Source organism: Vanessa atalanta, chromosome 10 (assembly GCF_905147765.1).
Source record: "Vanessa atalanta chromosome 10, ilVanAtal1.2, whole genome shotgun sequence".
In the NCBI taxonomy this organism is placed as follows: domain Eukaryota; kingdom Metazoa; phylum Arthropoda; class Insecta; order Lepidoptera; family Nymphalidae; genus Vanessa; species Vanessa atalanta.
Genome location: NC_061880.1, coordinates 2,060,965 through 2,078,784, shown reverse-complemented (window position 1 = coordinate 2,078,784; position 17,820 = coordinate 2,060,965).

Below are 17,820 nucleotides of genomic sequence, written 5' to 3'. Positions count from 1 at the left end.
GCGAGCTCCCGTCCTTCCCGGGATGGGGGTGTTGTGTTACGCTGATGACACCCTCGTCACGGCGACTGGGCGGGACTTTCGGGAGGCAGCTCGCCTCGCCGAGGTCGGAACGGCTCTCACCGTGGACCGTATGGGAATTCTGGGCTTGAGGGTCTCCATAAATAAAACGGAGGCCCTTCTATTCCACGGTCCACGGAAAGGACCCCCACGAGGGGCGAGTATCACCGTCCGGGGGACGGTGATCAAGGTGCAGGCCCAGATGAAGTATCTGGGCCTCATCCTGGGCGGTCGATGGAGCTTCGGGCAGCATTTTGTCCATCTCGGCCCGAGGCTCATCAACGCCGCCGCCGCTCTCGGCCGCCTCCTTCCGAATGTGGGAGGACCGGGATCGCTATGCCGGCGTCTTTATTCCGGCGTAGTGAGATCGATGGCGCTGTACGGTGCTCCGATCTGGGTTGACGCCCTCACCGCTCACAATCGGGCCCTGCTGCGGAAGCCGCAGAGGGTCATAGCGGTGAGAGGCATCAGAGGGTACCGTACGGTGTCATGGACTGCGGCGACACTTCTCGCGGGCGATCCTCCCTGGGAGCTCCAGGCGGAGGTGCTCGCGGAGGTGTACCGGTTCCGGGTCGAATCGAGGAACCGTGGCGACCGTCCAGGGTCGGCGGAGGTCGAGCGGATCAGGGCTCTAGCCCAGAAAGCCCTGATCGTCCGATGGCAGGAGGATCTGGGGTCACCCACGGCGGGCCTGGCGACAGTGGACATCCGTCCCCACTTGAGTCGCTGGGTCGAGGGAAAGAAGGGCACACTCACCTTCAGGATGACACAGGTACTTACCGGGCACGGGTGCTTTGGTAAGTACCTGCACGGAATAGCGCGGCGGGAGGTGTCACCCTCCTGCCACGAGTGTGGTGCGCCAGTCGACACGTCGCACCACACCCTGAGTGAGTGTGTTGCGTGGGGGCCCCAGAGGCACACCCTGGCGGCGACTATGGGCGGAGACCTCTCGCTGCCGAGCATCGTCAACGAAATGCTCAGTAGCGAGACGTGCTGGTCGGAGATGCGCTCCTTCTGCGAAAACGTGATGTCGCAGAAGGAAGCCGCAGAGCGGGAGCGGGAAGAGGATGCCGCTGCAGACCCGCTCCGCCGAAGACGACCAGGGAGGAGGAAGAAGCGCTACGCGCACCTTCTCCCCCCGCCTCAATAGGCGTCGCAGGGACTAGGAGGGTCTCAGTACCCTGAGAACCCCTTCTAGGTGTTGGAGGCCGACCGTCAGGGCGTCACGGTAGCATGCGTAAGCGATCCCGTGGCGCTCGCCGAAAGACGGAGAGGGTACCGCTGGTTTTTTAGTGGGTAAACCCGGCGTACCTGGGCGCACTCCGCGTCCAGGGCTCCGGGGAGTCCCACACACCCCCCCACTTACCATCACGTGGAGGAAGCGCGTAAAGCGTTTTTCCAGCGAGAAAAAAAAAAAAAAAAGAAAGGGCTCTTGCCCAACGAGTCCTGATTCGCAGATAGGACGGAACCTGGAATCAGTATCAGAAAGCCTAATGACACTGCGATTGCCTCATATCGCCCTTCCCCACTTTAAGAGGGGGAAAAGCGTAAGAGCGTTTTTCCAGTTAAAAAATTAAAAAAAAATGTGGTACCTACCCAGCCAGATACTCTTGCACAAAACCAACCAACGTGTGAATTATCCGAATTATGAAAATTTACCGATGAATACGAAATGACTATTCAGTAATTAGCTAAAACTACGCGTTGCGCTAATAAGCAATTTATTTTGGATGGCCAGAAAATTTAATATTATTTATGTTTTTCAAAACCCATTCGTTGAAGCTAAGCCTTCCATGTGAATACAAAATGCAATCAAATCAAAACTCGTAAATTAATCTCTTTATTGAAAACCAAGCTTGTTACCAAATAGCAGACACTAACAATGGAATCATTAAACAAAATAACAATGTTTTTGTCGCATCGATCGTTGCCCGCCATACCGGATTAAACTTCCATTGATATTTATTACAATCCGAAACCCAACCAAGTTTCTTTTTTCATTTATTAATTACTAGTTGTCGCCCGTGGCGTCACTTGCATTTTAGGGTTGCTCGTCAATTGCTATGCAGAAAAGGCCTTTTTTCTTACTTGAGATTCAAACTTCATACAAAATTTCAACAACATGTCATAACAGACAGAGTTACTTTTGCATTTTTATAATATAATTTCGTTCACCTTTTGAAATCGCTATAAAACGCTTATACGTCTTTGAGAAAAACGATGTAAGTTGACTCGTTAATCCAACGTGAGGAACGATCGCAGCAATCTCGAAAGTCTTTAATATTTCCTTTTCATACTAGAAAGTGAATAAAATTTGATATGGAACAACGAACGGCGGAGATACAAGATGTACATTACTTATGTTTGCCCTTTTTGTACATTATTCATGAACTTCAGATACGGTCCGTCCTTTATTTTTGATACGACAAAAGGTATTCTAGTGACACATGGATAGATAAAAAAAAAATACTATGTCAATATTAAATTTCATTTATGAATAATTTTCTTTGTAAAATTCTGAAACAAAATTATAAGCACTTTCAAACGGTGAAAGTAAATACTTTTATCTTAAATGTAATACATACATACGAGTATATAAGCTCCAAATCCACCTCCGTAGTGGTTTGAACGAAGTTCCTTTCTCTATTTACGAATATATTTTGTATCATATAATGGCCATATTGAAATCAATAACGTTTGGGAGACACGCTATCACTATTATAGAAAAAATGCATAGTTTAGTGTCGTAACACACATACACACCAGTCTTACACTTATTTCGTAAATTAACTTCGGAAATTTAACAATTCATTACAAAACGTATTCAAGGCTGAAAAATATAATTATAATTACATTTATAAATTAATTGATCGAACACTGTTGACTTCCAGTCAGGAGACATAATATACATATATAATTGTATTTAACTAACATGACTGTATTTTTAGATGTTGAAAAAGAGTAACTACTGAGTTTCTTGCCAGTTCAAGAATCTACATTCCGAACCGGTGATAGCTTTACTTTAAATAGTTTGTTAAGTGACGATTCAAAAGTGCTTGTAAAAGCCTACTTGAATAAAGTATATTTCGATTAGATTTGAATATAAAAATGTCCCATTATATCTCTAACATTAATCTCTAAGTATATAATATTACCGTTTCTACTTGGGGGCACGGCTTTGTGAAATCTTTGGGTTGTGTATACATTTAAGAAGACGGAGGAACAAATAGGCCACTTGCACCACTGCTAGGCTAATGCATATTTCTTAAGAGAAAACCCCATTAACATCAATTTGCTCAACCCGGAATTCGACCCCAGAACCTCATTAACTGCGGCCATAAAAACTAACCACCGTCTAAGTGCCTCCAGTACCACTTGCTCTCTCACCCTTCAAAGCTGAACACAAAAATGATAATAGAATTAATATTCTTTGGCGGTAGGTTATATGATGAGTGGGTTGTACCTACCTAGACGGACTGGCACAAAGTCCTATCAATGAGAATTTTAATCTGTTACAATTGATTTTGACTTTAAAACTGATGTGCCCAAAATAACTCAAATAAAAATTGGTGCTTAAATTTAGTGAACTGAACACAAATTGAGAATACATAAATGAGCATTGAATGTTTGGTAAAAGAGGGTGTTGACAAAGTTGTTGTGAACGAGCGGATAATAGCTTATTATATCTCGATATTGTACGAAATATATAAAGTAAAATATGTATATGAAAAATATTTGTTTACACATATATGAAAAAACATATCTCGTGATAAAATTTCGGAAAACTCGTGAGACAAAATAGTGTTTTATTAAACAACATGTTGGTAATAATAACATATTATCAAGATTTTAGAAAATTGAGATGTATAATATTTATAGAAATTTAAGAAATTTATAAAAGAACAACCCTAATTACTCACTGTATGGCTCTCGACCCTATTAAGGAGTGTTTGATTTTATTCCACAACGCTACTAAATAAGTTGGTGAAAACACAAGTGTCATAATTTTGTCCGACACTTTTCGTCTTCACGATGTTCTTTTTCACCATCAACGAGATGAATTATAAAATCAAATTTAGAACACGGGGTAATATAGTGGTATTGCCGCAAATTCTACGCCACGATTTTTCCATTGAGATCTACCATGCCATCATGGTTTAAAAAACAATGCAATAACATTAAGCTTGCGAATAAAACAGGCGTTTTATTTCGATATATTTTACTGTGAGGCCAAAGTATGTTTCCTTGTGGTGTGGCTCTCGGGAAGCTTGAAGCTTTCAACGTTTTTTTTCTCTGCGGGATAACGACCACAAAAATGCTGCGGAGCCGAAACTGGGAATATATTTTGCTCGCAATTTTTTGTCTCTCCAAGTTTTAGTAAAACCTCAATAAAAGACGACTTTTCGCGTATTATAAATAATAGAAAAGAGACCATTATTTTCGACTATGATACCGAATATTGCTTTTACCGTTCTAAACATACCAGTTTCTTTATTATTATTAAAATTTCTCACAGCGTCAATTTCTATTAGCGTTGGTGAGCAATATACCATGAGGTGGCCATCAGGTTTGCCAATTGCCAAAATTTTACCCGAAAATCTTAATATTTTTTTTTACGCGAAAGGGCAAATGTGCAATTTAGATGATGACAATTATAGTAAAAAATATTTTTGGAGCTCAGCGAGTAAAGGGTTAAAAGTTTAAACCGATTTAAACATTTGACGTATCGTAGACCTGATAATAAGGATACCGTGGGGTAATTACCGATTAAAGAATTCGTTGGTTTTGGGAAAAATCGTTATACGTTAATATACTTTTTACAAATGACTTTCAATTTTCCGTAACTATCTCCAAGAATAAAAGCTAAAAATCCTTTCGACAGTTATCAAATACATTTCGCAGACGTCTGACGTCACCAGTATTTTTATAACCGTATAAAGTATTATAGAGCAATTTGTCAATATAGTAATTTTAATATTAAAGAGACAAAGACTATTTAAAGAACAATTGTGAGAATTTATTATATATAATAATATTTCTTACCAATAGATAGGCGAGCTTGCCCTATTGGCAACCCTATGATGACGTTTGTCGATAATGTTAAAAAAATCTTACCTACTGAAATCTTCTATAATTGATAAGAAATTAAAGCATGGTGATAATTCCTCTAAAATTGTACAAAAAAAGTCCATGACATATTTGGGCCATCTGACAACCTCCTTGGTCGAGAAGTGTGCCACCCCCAGGCCCGCGTTCGATTCCCGGCCGAGTCGATGTAGAAAAATTTCATTAGTTTTCTATGTTGTCTTGGGTCTGGGTGTTTGTAGTACCGTCGTCAGCTAAGCTACTTATATTGGGATCAGAGTAATGTATGTGATGTTGTCCAATATTTATTATATTATTATTATTATTATCTCGCCATAGAATCTTAATGCTATCAATTCGAAGCTTGGACTAATGCGAACTGACTGCAATATATTTAATTATTACCATTAAATGCTAAACGTATTCAAATAAATATTTAAAGGAGCCATGCCGTCCCAGTGACTAGAACAAACTTAAACGTTAACCGTAGATTTTAGATCAAATATTCCAAATAAAGCACCATCATGGAGTTCCGATATGCTTAATTTTTTTTAAATACATCATCAATTTTATGCCTGTTTTCGTCATATTTACAATAATGCTTACATTTGAATTTCGAACAGAACACTAGTTATTATAATGAATTTCGTAATAAAAAACGTAGTAATTTTATTGTTGTATTGTTATTCTTCAAATTTGTCACGCCCTTGTATTTTACGCTGCAAAATACTTTGAGCGTCCTTTTTTTTACGTTAGTCACATTATTTTTACGGAACCTTTCTAGAGAGACGTAATTAAAATGTTAATTAACGTGAGTGGAATGAATAAAAACGTACGGATATTACATACGGTCTTACTCGTATTGTAAAATGGTATTACATATCAATTAATATCATATCATATCATATCATATCATATCATATCATATCATATCATATCATATCATATCATATCATATCATATCATATCATATCATATCATATCATATCATATCATATCATATCATATCATATCATCATCATCATCAATATAATATGGAGTATAATAATTGTCAATTCAATGATTGCAAAGCTATCACAGTATAAGAATGTAAATTATATTGATAATAATCAACGAGAATCTCAGCAGTTATTAACACTACTTAATGACATCACCAATTATATATATCACTAGCTATCCGCCCGGTTTTACACGGGAATAAAACTCTATTGGTTTACGAGATCTATCCGCAGACATTTTTAATCTTGCCGTTTCATAAATTCAAATCATTTGTAAAAAATACATTGGTAAAGAAGGCATATTATTCGATACAAGATTATATAGATGATAAAGAAGCGTGGAGTTAATGCTTGTTGACTTCCAGGCAGGAGACATAACATACATATATAATTGTATTTAACTAACATTACTGTATTTTTAGATGTTGATAAAGAGTACTACTGAGTTTCTTGCCGGTTCTTCCCGGTAGAATCTACATTCCGAACCGATGATAGCTTAATTAAAATAGTTTGTTAAATGAAGAATCAAAAGTGCTTGTAAAAGCCTACTTGAATAAAGTATATTTTGAATTGATTTGACTTTTTTGATATTGTAAAGGTCCTAGTTGACATAATTTTTCCGCCATCTTAAGCAATCAAATAATACCTAAGCTTTACTGATGAATGCCTCCTTCCATTACTGAAAACCATGTGTCTTAAATCCGTTCCGTAGTTTTTGAGTTTATCGCATTCAGACAGGCAGACACACACACAAAGACGAGGAAGACATTATTTTATAATTTGTAGTGATGCAATCAAATCATCACATTTGAGGGCATCATCACAATTTATCATCCATACTAAAATATGAAATGTTACAATAAAAATAAATATTATCAAAGCAATTGTTTTTTTCCGGCAACATTTGTTTCAAAATGTCATTGTATAAAAAATTAGGTATGCTAATATTGAAAGCACTTTGTGCTAGATAGTTGGCCTGGATTCCTGCCAAATGCTCACATGACCGTGGCGCTGGCGAATTCAGCTCACCTGCTCGCGGTCTGTGAAAGTTTCATGTCAACTAAATACACGACAAACTAAAACTAACTTTATTACGATGTATTAAAATTTGTTTTCGTTTAACATTGATTTCTTTGACCATATCACTATTAGGATACATTCAACCTTAAATATTCATTTATGTTTTATTAAAATTCCGATCTTTTGTGCTGAGCGTAACCCATATTGGCACATCTATTACAAATGCGAAGGTAACGCTGTCTGCTACATCTACCCTACCCTACCCTACCTCACGCTCAAACGGCCGAACCGATTTTATTGAAATTTAGTGTGGATATAGTCTAAGTGCCGGGAAAATATGCTGCTTTTTTTAATTCACCCCTAAAGGGGATAAAATTGGCGTGACGGAATGTGTGCTATAGGTAAAGTTTTATAAACTTCGCGCGGGTACAGACGCAGGTTCAGCTCGTTAAATATATATTTATTTTCCTACGTCGTTATATCGTATTGTGTATAAGATTCGTTGTTAATTACACGACTCATGTGAAGCAACAAAGTGCTTCAGGATCGTAAAAAAAATTATCGCCTCTTTTCGGCGACTAGTTTTATTATTATTCTCTCGTTAGTTCACGGAATCAAAGTAGTTAATGGAGATCAATTATGTACTTTTCACTTACTCCTGGGGGTTGGCACAATATCTTGTAGGCACATGTGGCAGAATAACATGTATGTACCTCATATTTTCCTTAAATTGTTATGAGAATATGAGATGATGATTAACACAAGTTAAGCTCTAAGTTAAATTCAGTGGTTTTATGATCCAGTGGTGCAATGGTTGTGAGTTAAAAAATATTGACACGCGTTCTGACCACTGAACTATCTTGGCTCCTAGGATTTGTTTTAATGTGTCTATTTTTTTCCTTTAAATTTGAGATTCGGCAGTGAACAGAATTGTTCTTTATTCGATTCAGTGTGTGCACTTTTGAATTTTCTTTTTTTTTAATAATAATACCTGCTTGCCCGCCTTAAGTACATACATATATTCAATTATTTAAAAAAAGTAACTATTTTGTGTCTTGCTTGTTCTCGATAGAATACTTATTCTGATAGCAAGGATTGATTCATACTTCTAAAGATCTATTTAAATAAAAATATTTTAATTTATTAAACGTTACAATTCAGCCACCGTAACCACTTAGATGTTTGCCTATTTTTTCAATAAATTACCTTATTTAACGCAAATTTTATAACAAATCAATAAGATAATATAATAATAATGAGTCAATAATAAATAATCTGTACTATTTACTAATAAATTATTATTATAATTGCGAAAGTAACTCTGTCCGTTTGTCTGTTGATCTTTCGCGCCCAGAGCAACACTTGACGACCCCTAAAACGCGAGCGAAGCCAGAACCAGTTCATTATAAATAAATAATTAATCACTACATTTAGCTATTTTAATTTACATATAACTAAATAACTTAGTTAGTAAGCCTAGTAAATAAATAAGTTAATACGGAGCGTCCTACAAACAATGTATTTATTTATTATTGAAAAGTATTTTGATTGTTGAATAAAGTCATATGACTTTCCGTATTAATAATGAATTGGAACGTTCGGGATTATAAAATATACATAAATATAAAGATAGTTGTTGATTTGGATAATTGTTTAGTTTTCGAGTTAATTCTTTCATAATTGTGCAAAATGAAACCGTTAAGTGTTCAGTGGTCTTAAAAAACCGCAATCGCTTCCGGAACCTTTATTTGCATTTAAAAATATTTTAAATGCTTTGATGATACAAAAAATATAAACTAGGATTCTTGAAGTTTCCTTTAAGCTGTTTTAGAAAATCGATGTATGGGTGAAGAAACTTCGTACGATGGGAAAATGCAAAAAATTTGTAAAACCATCAGATTCTCACACTGTGACGTATTTAGTACTCATTTTTTATTGCTTCAGCATAAGAATAATTCATTGGTGATTGCTCAATATTTATTTAACCAAGTGTTTTAGGAATCAGGTATACTTACTGAACTAACAAAGAAAATAATATCTTATATATAATATGAGGTCAAATTGGGCTGTTACAGAGTTCCCATACGGCGGTTAATTTGTCGCGACGCCTTATCAACGACGGACCTCGCCGTTAACGATTACATGTGTGTTTTTTGTCTAAATATACTGTAACAACTATAACAATTACATCCCCGTACTGCAATTTTCGGTTATTACACCCGAACACGTGTATCGTATCATAATAATACGATACGCAAAGACAAAAAAGTTAAGTAACTTTTTGTTCTCTGTCTATCAAGCGATATATTATTTTTGTTTAGTGTATTGCTTTTATTAATAAAAAATATTGGAAACGAGTAAAGAAAAATCAATGTACGACTGTGAAAATTCATATGTTTTCTTTAAATAATAATAATGGTCGTATTTCGACCTACACTATAACTAGTTCCACGAATTTTATAAAAACAGTTGACTTTTTTACATTTCAAAAGCGATCCGTCAACTATTATTACGGAATATTCTACATTCAAATGGTTCAACCGTAGGAACCATTACAAGCAGACAAATAACACGACAGTCAGCGCTGAAATTCGTTGTGAATTCTGCGTTTTTATTCGGAAAAAAAAACTCGCTTTCAAAGAACATCATTTTATATCTTGAACACGGGTATCTTTGTAAGCTCGTATTGGCATGATAAAAAAGAACACTTCGCAATATTTATTTGAAACTAAATCAATTGTGCATATGCCTATGGGATTGGACTGAATACTGGTGTGCCTTTGCTGTCACACTAATATTTCGAAGGCAATATGACACAACTGAGGAGATGAGGCGCATGAAAGTCTTCCGTGCTGTCTAAAAGTAGTGAAGTAAAACGAACACTTTTAATGTTACCTGTGCATCTTCGAATGTAATCGACAAAGACATAATGTTATATAATCTTATGCTGTCATGTATGACTACGAGTAGCGTAACCTTGCTTTTTTTTTAAATAATATATTAGTATAATCATGAAAAGCTACGCGCGAATCCGTGAGTACATGACGGTACGCGTGCCCGCTTTATGAATAAATGCTCTTAAGTTTTTAAACGATTTACAGAGGTGACGTCAGACGCCGTCGTCAAAAATATCGTCAAAACAGTCAAGTAGAACTGCATCACCACCAGTTTCGAAGTTCACATTGTTAAGATTATATTAAATTAGTAAAAAGTAGTAAAATTGTCTACGTCTTAATCGCATTGCCTTTATTATATATATTATTTGATAGTGCGGCAGAATGCTATGTTAGAGTAGGATATGCCGAGGGACTGTAGTATCAGTATATATAGTAACTAAACAAGACTAAGAATTCGTTAGAAAGAAAGGACGGAAGAAAGAAAATGTTTATTTAGGACATGACACAATTGAAAAACGTAATAACATATATTGTCGGCGGAAAATCACATATTTAAGAAAACCATGTGCCCGAAAATAATTATTTTAATAATTGAAACATCAATCTATATATATAAAAATAAATTGCTGTTCGTTAGTCTCGCTAAAACTTGAGACCTGCTGGACCGATTTGGCTAATTTTGGTCTTGAATTATTTGTGGAAGTCCAGGGAAGGTTTAGAAGGTGAGTACGTATGATAATAATGCTAGGAATTTAATAAAAACAACTTTGTTTTTCCATAGAAATAGGGATGGTCGATGATGATGTTAGACAATAAAACATAGATGTTTTAAAATTGATTTTGGTTTATTTAAAACATGGTTACATCTATTTCTCAAATTTAATAATTTCTTCCCTTTAGGACGACGCAAAGTTTACAAAAGAACACCGTTGTCATCAATTAACATCGATGTTTAGTGCTCAATAAACATTGAGTATCAATGCTCGGTATCGATGTCATTATCGACGCCATAATCATATTTTTGCAACATGGTAACCAACAAACCAACCAACAAATAGATCGAACCTTTATTGTCGATTGATTCCTCTTATGACAAAGAGTGCATTCTGCATCCTTCTATCCCCCTATATATTATTATACTCTTTGCTTCTATCTTTGTGAGTGACGGTTACTACTACGTGCGCGAGAACTTTTTTTTACTTCGGTGATCTTTTGCGATGTGCTCTTTTTTTTACTTTTGTGATAATGACACTTTACCGCAAAGTGTGCGAGAAAATTTCTTACTTTGTTTACGATGCTGAGGAGAACATGAGCTGACTTAGGTCGTCGCAGTCAATCAAATATGCGAAGAGCTACTTCACGTGTTAACCGTACTAATGACCAGAAACAGATCGAGAAAATAGTCATATAAAATTAAATGTTAGTAACATAATGAAATTGAGAGATCTCGCAGACTCAGTGCTCCTGTCATTCTGAAACGATCCTGCATTCCACTGTGATCCAGCAATAGATTATTGTGAAGACCAATCGGTAAAAATTGGGGAAATGACAATAATTGGCAAATATTGTAAGATGTTACAATACAGTGGTGAATCTGCTGGAGGCAAAGTAAAATTGCCACAATTGGTCGCACCACCAGATCCCTTACGCTCTTTAGTTTCTGGGATGAGAAATGATTTGATTGATTGATTGACACTTCTTGGCCAACATTCCAAAATAAAACAGCTGTTTCCAGATGACATCACGCCCACTTTCAAGGTATTATACTATAATAGTTTTTTATAATATTCAAGTTGGAATTGTATTGGAATATGTATTAGAAATAATTATATACAAATCTTTAAAAATTACCGATACAAGGACAAGTTTATTCGCTTTCGGGGGCGCTATTACCACTACCAGATGCAGATCATCTATTTTTACAAATTTATTTTATGGGCAATTCAGATGCGGAAGTTGGTAAGCGTTGTGCTCACAATCCAACAGTGAAGAGAAACATTGTCCATGAATTACAATATTTTCTTCATCGGAACAACATTTAGTAAACATGTTCAAAATAGCATTGGATCGAATGCCATCCGAAAGCCATAATATTGTTGTTCGAGCTGATAAAATACCTGCCGATGAGCCGATGCCGATGAGGCCGATGACACACAAGGAGGTTTAATTCGCTCACCATTGACGAAGTGGATGTTGTCATTGTAGGAGAAAATTTACAATCTAGAGATATTGTGCTTCATCGTCGGAATAATGATTTAAAACATGAATCTGAAACACACAGGACTTATGATGTGTTACAATCTCCTTTGATCGTCTGGCAGGGGAAGATGGATGCCATTTTAATATAAAAATGGTTACACAAGTAACAGGCGCTGATGCCAAACAGGTGCCCACAAAAAGTTATTGCTATGAATTTCTATTCATAAAGACTCATGATCCGTGAAGGTGAATCTTATTATTATCATATTCTGAGGTGCTTTTCCATCAGTTTGCAGTTGAAATGCATGTCAAAATTGAGACTGAACGATTGACATACATCCGTTTGAACCAAAGACAGCTTCGATCAGAAAATTACATTAATTATAAATGCTATGTTGACCCAAAATTGCATGCAGTAGTTACCAAACACATGATACCCATGTATCTATCTGTATCTAAACTATAGATCTATACCTTGCAGAGTTTTCAACTGTATGGTCGATGGCAAGTGTTCCAAGTAATTCCCAAGAGACCTGAATGCTGAAACCATCACGGAAAATGATGGATACTCATTGTATGGTCGGCGATCAGTTGCGAACAATGGTCGATTGGTAGTTGTGAGGGTAAAAGGACAAAATGTTGACGTAGACAATCGTTGGATTGTGCCATACTCGCCAATATTGTCCAAAGCTTTTGAAACTCACATTAATGTAGAACATTGTAACTCTGTGAAGTCTAAAGGACATACGTAATGTTAGCGATAAAAATATGGCCGTCTTCGCTAAAACCGATGCAAATTATGAAGTGTCACAGTACCAGATGGGTCGCTATGTAGGTAGCAACAAAGCAATTTGGCGTATCTTTTCATTTGTGATCCATTAAAGACAAATACATTTGTCCAAAAATAAAATATAATAATTAATTATATATTAATTACATGTGTAATATATAATTACACATGTAATTAATTGAAAATAATAATAATAAAAACTCATTTATAACAAGCATTTTTTTTATTAATTACGAATTCCTATTGTTTGTTTGAAAATTTATTTTATACGAAAGTTTAGCTTTTTTATTTATCGATTATGGCAGTACGAAGTCTGCCGGGTCAGCTAGTTAATAATAATAATATCAATTAATAATATTTAGTCAATTTTAAGATGTTAAAATAGTCTGAAATATTTTACCGTCCATAAATAGTTGTTATATTGAGTGAATAGTGCCCCCACCTAATTTTGTTATAAAAGGCTGAACGCCGGCAGGCGTTATCGGGATCGTATCGGGAGGCTTGTTCGAGCCGCCGGAGCGATCGGACCTTCTAAGCTTGGAATAAATAAGAGAAGAATATTTCCTGAGTATAATTTCACACCTTCGAGGATGGATAGAAATCCAAACCCTGACATTCGTGACGTCAGCAATGCTGACGTCATGTTTTTTTAAAACAAGCCGGGACATGCTTCTCCGTCATATATATTAATTAATTTTTACTCATGTATAATAACATTTTTAAATATAAAATACAGAGGCCAACCAGTGGCGGGAACAGGGTCCAAGCCACCGGTGGTCAGGGCCCCAGAGAGAGGAATATAATATATATTAATAAAATAATAAATATATATATATTAATTAATATTATAAATGCAAAAGTAACTTTATTCGTCTATCCGTCTGTCTGTTAATCTTTAAGGACTACCACTGAAACAAATATGATAGAATTTGATGATGTTTAACCCTTAGGAAAAATAAAGGCTACTTTCTATACCAAAAACCAGCCAATCAAGTCGAGCGAAACAGCGGGCACCACCTAGTTCTTGATAATTATACACATATCTGCTAGGAATCCCACGACGACCACTTTTTTTAACACAACGTAATAGCATTTGTTATGAACTAAACGTAACATAAATTGCATGTAACATCGTACAAGCTGGTATTACACCTTTCCGGTGTATCCCCCCCTCGTCCCCCTATAATCCTTTCGGAACACACTGTGCATACTAAATGTTATAATAGTCGCTTATATCACGGCGGCGGTGATAGCGTACCGCTGAATTTGGTAGTGAGCGTGACAGAACATTGTATTGTTAAACATCTTTCTAAATATTAAAAAATAGCCTATTTAGGACAACGTATAAATGAAATTTTCTTGATCTAAAATTACCATAGTGCTTATGAATGGATTTTGGGAAAAAATTGCGTTTTGAATATCAAAGCACTTGGTATCGAAACTTTTTTTGTAAAATTATAATTGCTATAATCAGTAATGAATACTTATTTAAAATATTATTCCATTTAAGAGCTGTTTGTTGTGCATAATATAGCTTTTAATATATTTGTCTAATTACAACTATAACAGTCTGCAAATATCTAACTGCTGGCCTATGACCACACTACTCCAACGCAGGTCGGGGGATACACACGTGGCAATTTCGTTGGAATAAGACACATGCAGGTTTCCTCGCTAACACCGAGCACGAGATGAATTACTAACACAAATTAAGCACAGGGAAATTGAATGGTCTGAACTCAATCATCGACTAAAACGCACCACTGCGCCATCTTGGCTTCTAAGGTTTTCGTATCTTTACAATTGGATTGGAATGGGTTAAAAGTAAACATAGTTTTTAAATTATATTCTGTCTCAAGTATTCTGTACCTTCGATACTTTCACTTTACTTACATTCTGAATTTGATATAATAAAGAATATATTATTATTATTACGTCTTACTATTTTAAATATAACCTAAAAACCTTCGAACATTTTATAAATGTAACCGTCATTATTTTTATATTTGTTAGAACGTTTATTATTATTATTTAAAAATATTATTTGTTCTAAATACAAATAAATTATTATCAATAAATTGTAGTCCTACATGAAACATAAATAAAGAGAGGAATGCAATTTCAGGTAAAAGCCATCCAGTGACGCTGCAAGACTGATTACAGAGTACTCGGGGAGTGCGAAGAGAATTCAAAATAGAAGCGTAAAGGATTGGGCGAGACTCCACCCAGTGCAAAGTCGTTTTACTTTCGAGATCCATTTGTTAAGGACTACAGTATATTTGAGTCAGCGTTCGTAATTCTTTGTAAGAAATGAAAAAGTAACAACTTTAAATTTCCTGTTGGTGTAAGGCCGTTAAAGGAAAGGCTTATTCCACCAGCTTCTCCGATGTGAGGGTAAGTAAGACATGTGTCAAAAATTAATTCGACACATTTTAAACTAGACGCAAGTTTCGTCGCGTTGTTGTCATAATTTCATCAGTTAAATATAATATAATTTTACTTGTAGTAACTGAAACTAAAATTTTCTCGTATTCTGTCTATTGAAAATACTCATTTTTTTCATAATTTCATCTCATAATATAATATTATAAATGTGAACGTGAGTTTGTTTGGTTTCACTGTTTGTAAAGGAAAAAGGAACCCTATAAGATCACATCGTTATGCGTCTCTTTATTATTCCGAAAACATCATTTTATAAAGTTGGAATTAATACCAAATAATGAGCCCCGCAGACCCAGAGAGCTGTGAAAAGATTAAACTTCTAAGTCGACGCAAACAAAAGATATCACCGTTTATGTCAAATTTCCCGTACATTTGCAAAGAGAATCAAAATCTATACAGTGCCTCCAGTTGACGTGACATCTTGAAATTTAGCAAGAAGCATCTTGTAGCAAAAGTATAGGATAAAAACCCGACTCGCACTTGCCCGGTTTTTTTATTAGAACGGAGTTGTTCAGTGAACTGGCAGAAAGTGTCACGTAAGCAAAAAGCGTTATACTCCAGATGACCTTGCCTCTCTTTCTCTCAGTCTTTTTCTATTAAAGTTGTTTTATATAACATAATTTGAACTATTTCTATTTTGTTATTGTTTTAATTCAAACGGGATTCTTAATACTCGTAACAATTTTATTTATCGTCATTTGATTATTCTCAAAACTTTTTAAATTTATTTCATTGTGTCTGTTATTTTTAATACATAATAAATAGAGACAGGAACTTTGTTCCATCCGGGCGTGCCACGTTACGATCAATATGAATTTATACATTACACAAAATTTTGAATACGACACTTTCACCTCTCCAATACGCGGACGCAGCTGCAGGCGAAAACTAGGCTATTAATGCGATATATCTTACCTCTCGCTCTCGCACTCACAAGTGATTTCATGAAACGGGACGGAAGTGTGTAACAGGAAGTCGGGTGCGCGCGTGATGCTAGAGTTGCTTGTCAGATGGTTACCATTTTTGGAGAGCATATAACGTTACTATTGTTTATGACTAAGGAGAGAGGATAGATGTAATACGTGATATTATGCAAGATTTAGGGGAGGGCAACCAAGGCAACTGCCGTGGGGTCTCCACAAGCCAGAGGCCTCCACAATAGAGATTCCGACGAGGTAAAATTTTAATTTAGTATATTTGTAAATATCTAGTCATCGATAAAATATAATAATATTACTAAATACTATTTTAAGAGTTAATAAATTATGTCTTACAGACAAAAATGAAATAGTTCAAATTAATTGGTAAAACAATAATTAGGGCCTACACACCTTTGTGGCCACAGGGCCTCAAATCTGATCCTGATATTATACAACTAATGTAAGTCTCGCTCGTTAATATAAACAAACATAAAACTATTACTATATCACACTTTAATTTCTCAAATGAAATGAATACACAAAAAGTAAAAGGGCATAAATATAGACGGCACTGTCAGGGAGGACGAACGAACTTCAACGTTGAAATAATGGAGTAATCTAATAGCAATTTAACAGCATTGCAAAGTGGAGCGCCAACTCTGGCTTTGTTTATGAAAGCTAAATGAATCGTCAAATCTTTTAAAGAAAAATGGAAAACAGAACGCTCATCATATCTTCAAGTCTGATAGTTTATTGAAGATATCAAACATTGCGATCACGCTGTATACGAATAATATTATTATTTTAGTCGTTAAAGTGCTGCGTTTGAAAATATAACTTTTTTATCTGAGTTAAAATGTCAGAGTAGAAACCACTACTACGAATTCATACAATCAACGATTTAAATTATCATTCGGTCTTCGAAAGAAATTTTATATTTTTGGAATATCAATTTTACTTCACACATGTGATGTTAGGTGTAATTTTTTTTGTTTGGAACGTAATATTTGGTCAATAATAGACAAAACAATTCTTTAATTAGCTTTTTGTGAAAACAAGCATTAAAATCATCAAATACCATTGTGAATAGCCATAAAGTTATGCTACATTGATCATAATTACTACAAGTATATAAAGAGGGATATTTACCACGTTTTTTTTTTAATTTGGTGGAGCTCGATATTTCAACATTATCTACGAATGTCTTGTTCACGAGACTCGTTAAACAACATGATAAATATCCCGTTATATATAATTTTAGTAATAAAAATAACCGTGTTAATTTAAAATCTTATTGATCATAATAATTGTTGCATTTAGATGACACACACAACATAATAGCGTTCCATCGTGAGTCAGCTCTCAACAGCAGGAACTAAGTTCTTACAGTAGGTATCAATACTGGATTAAAT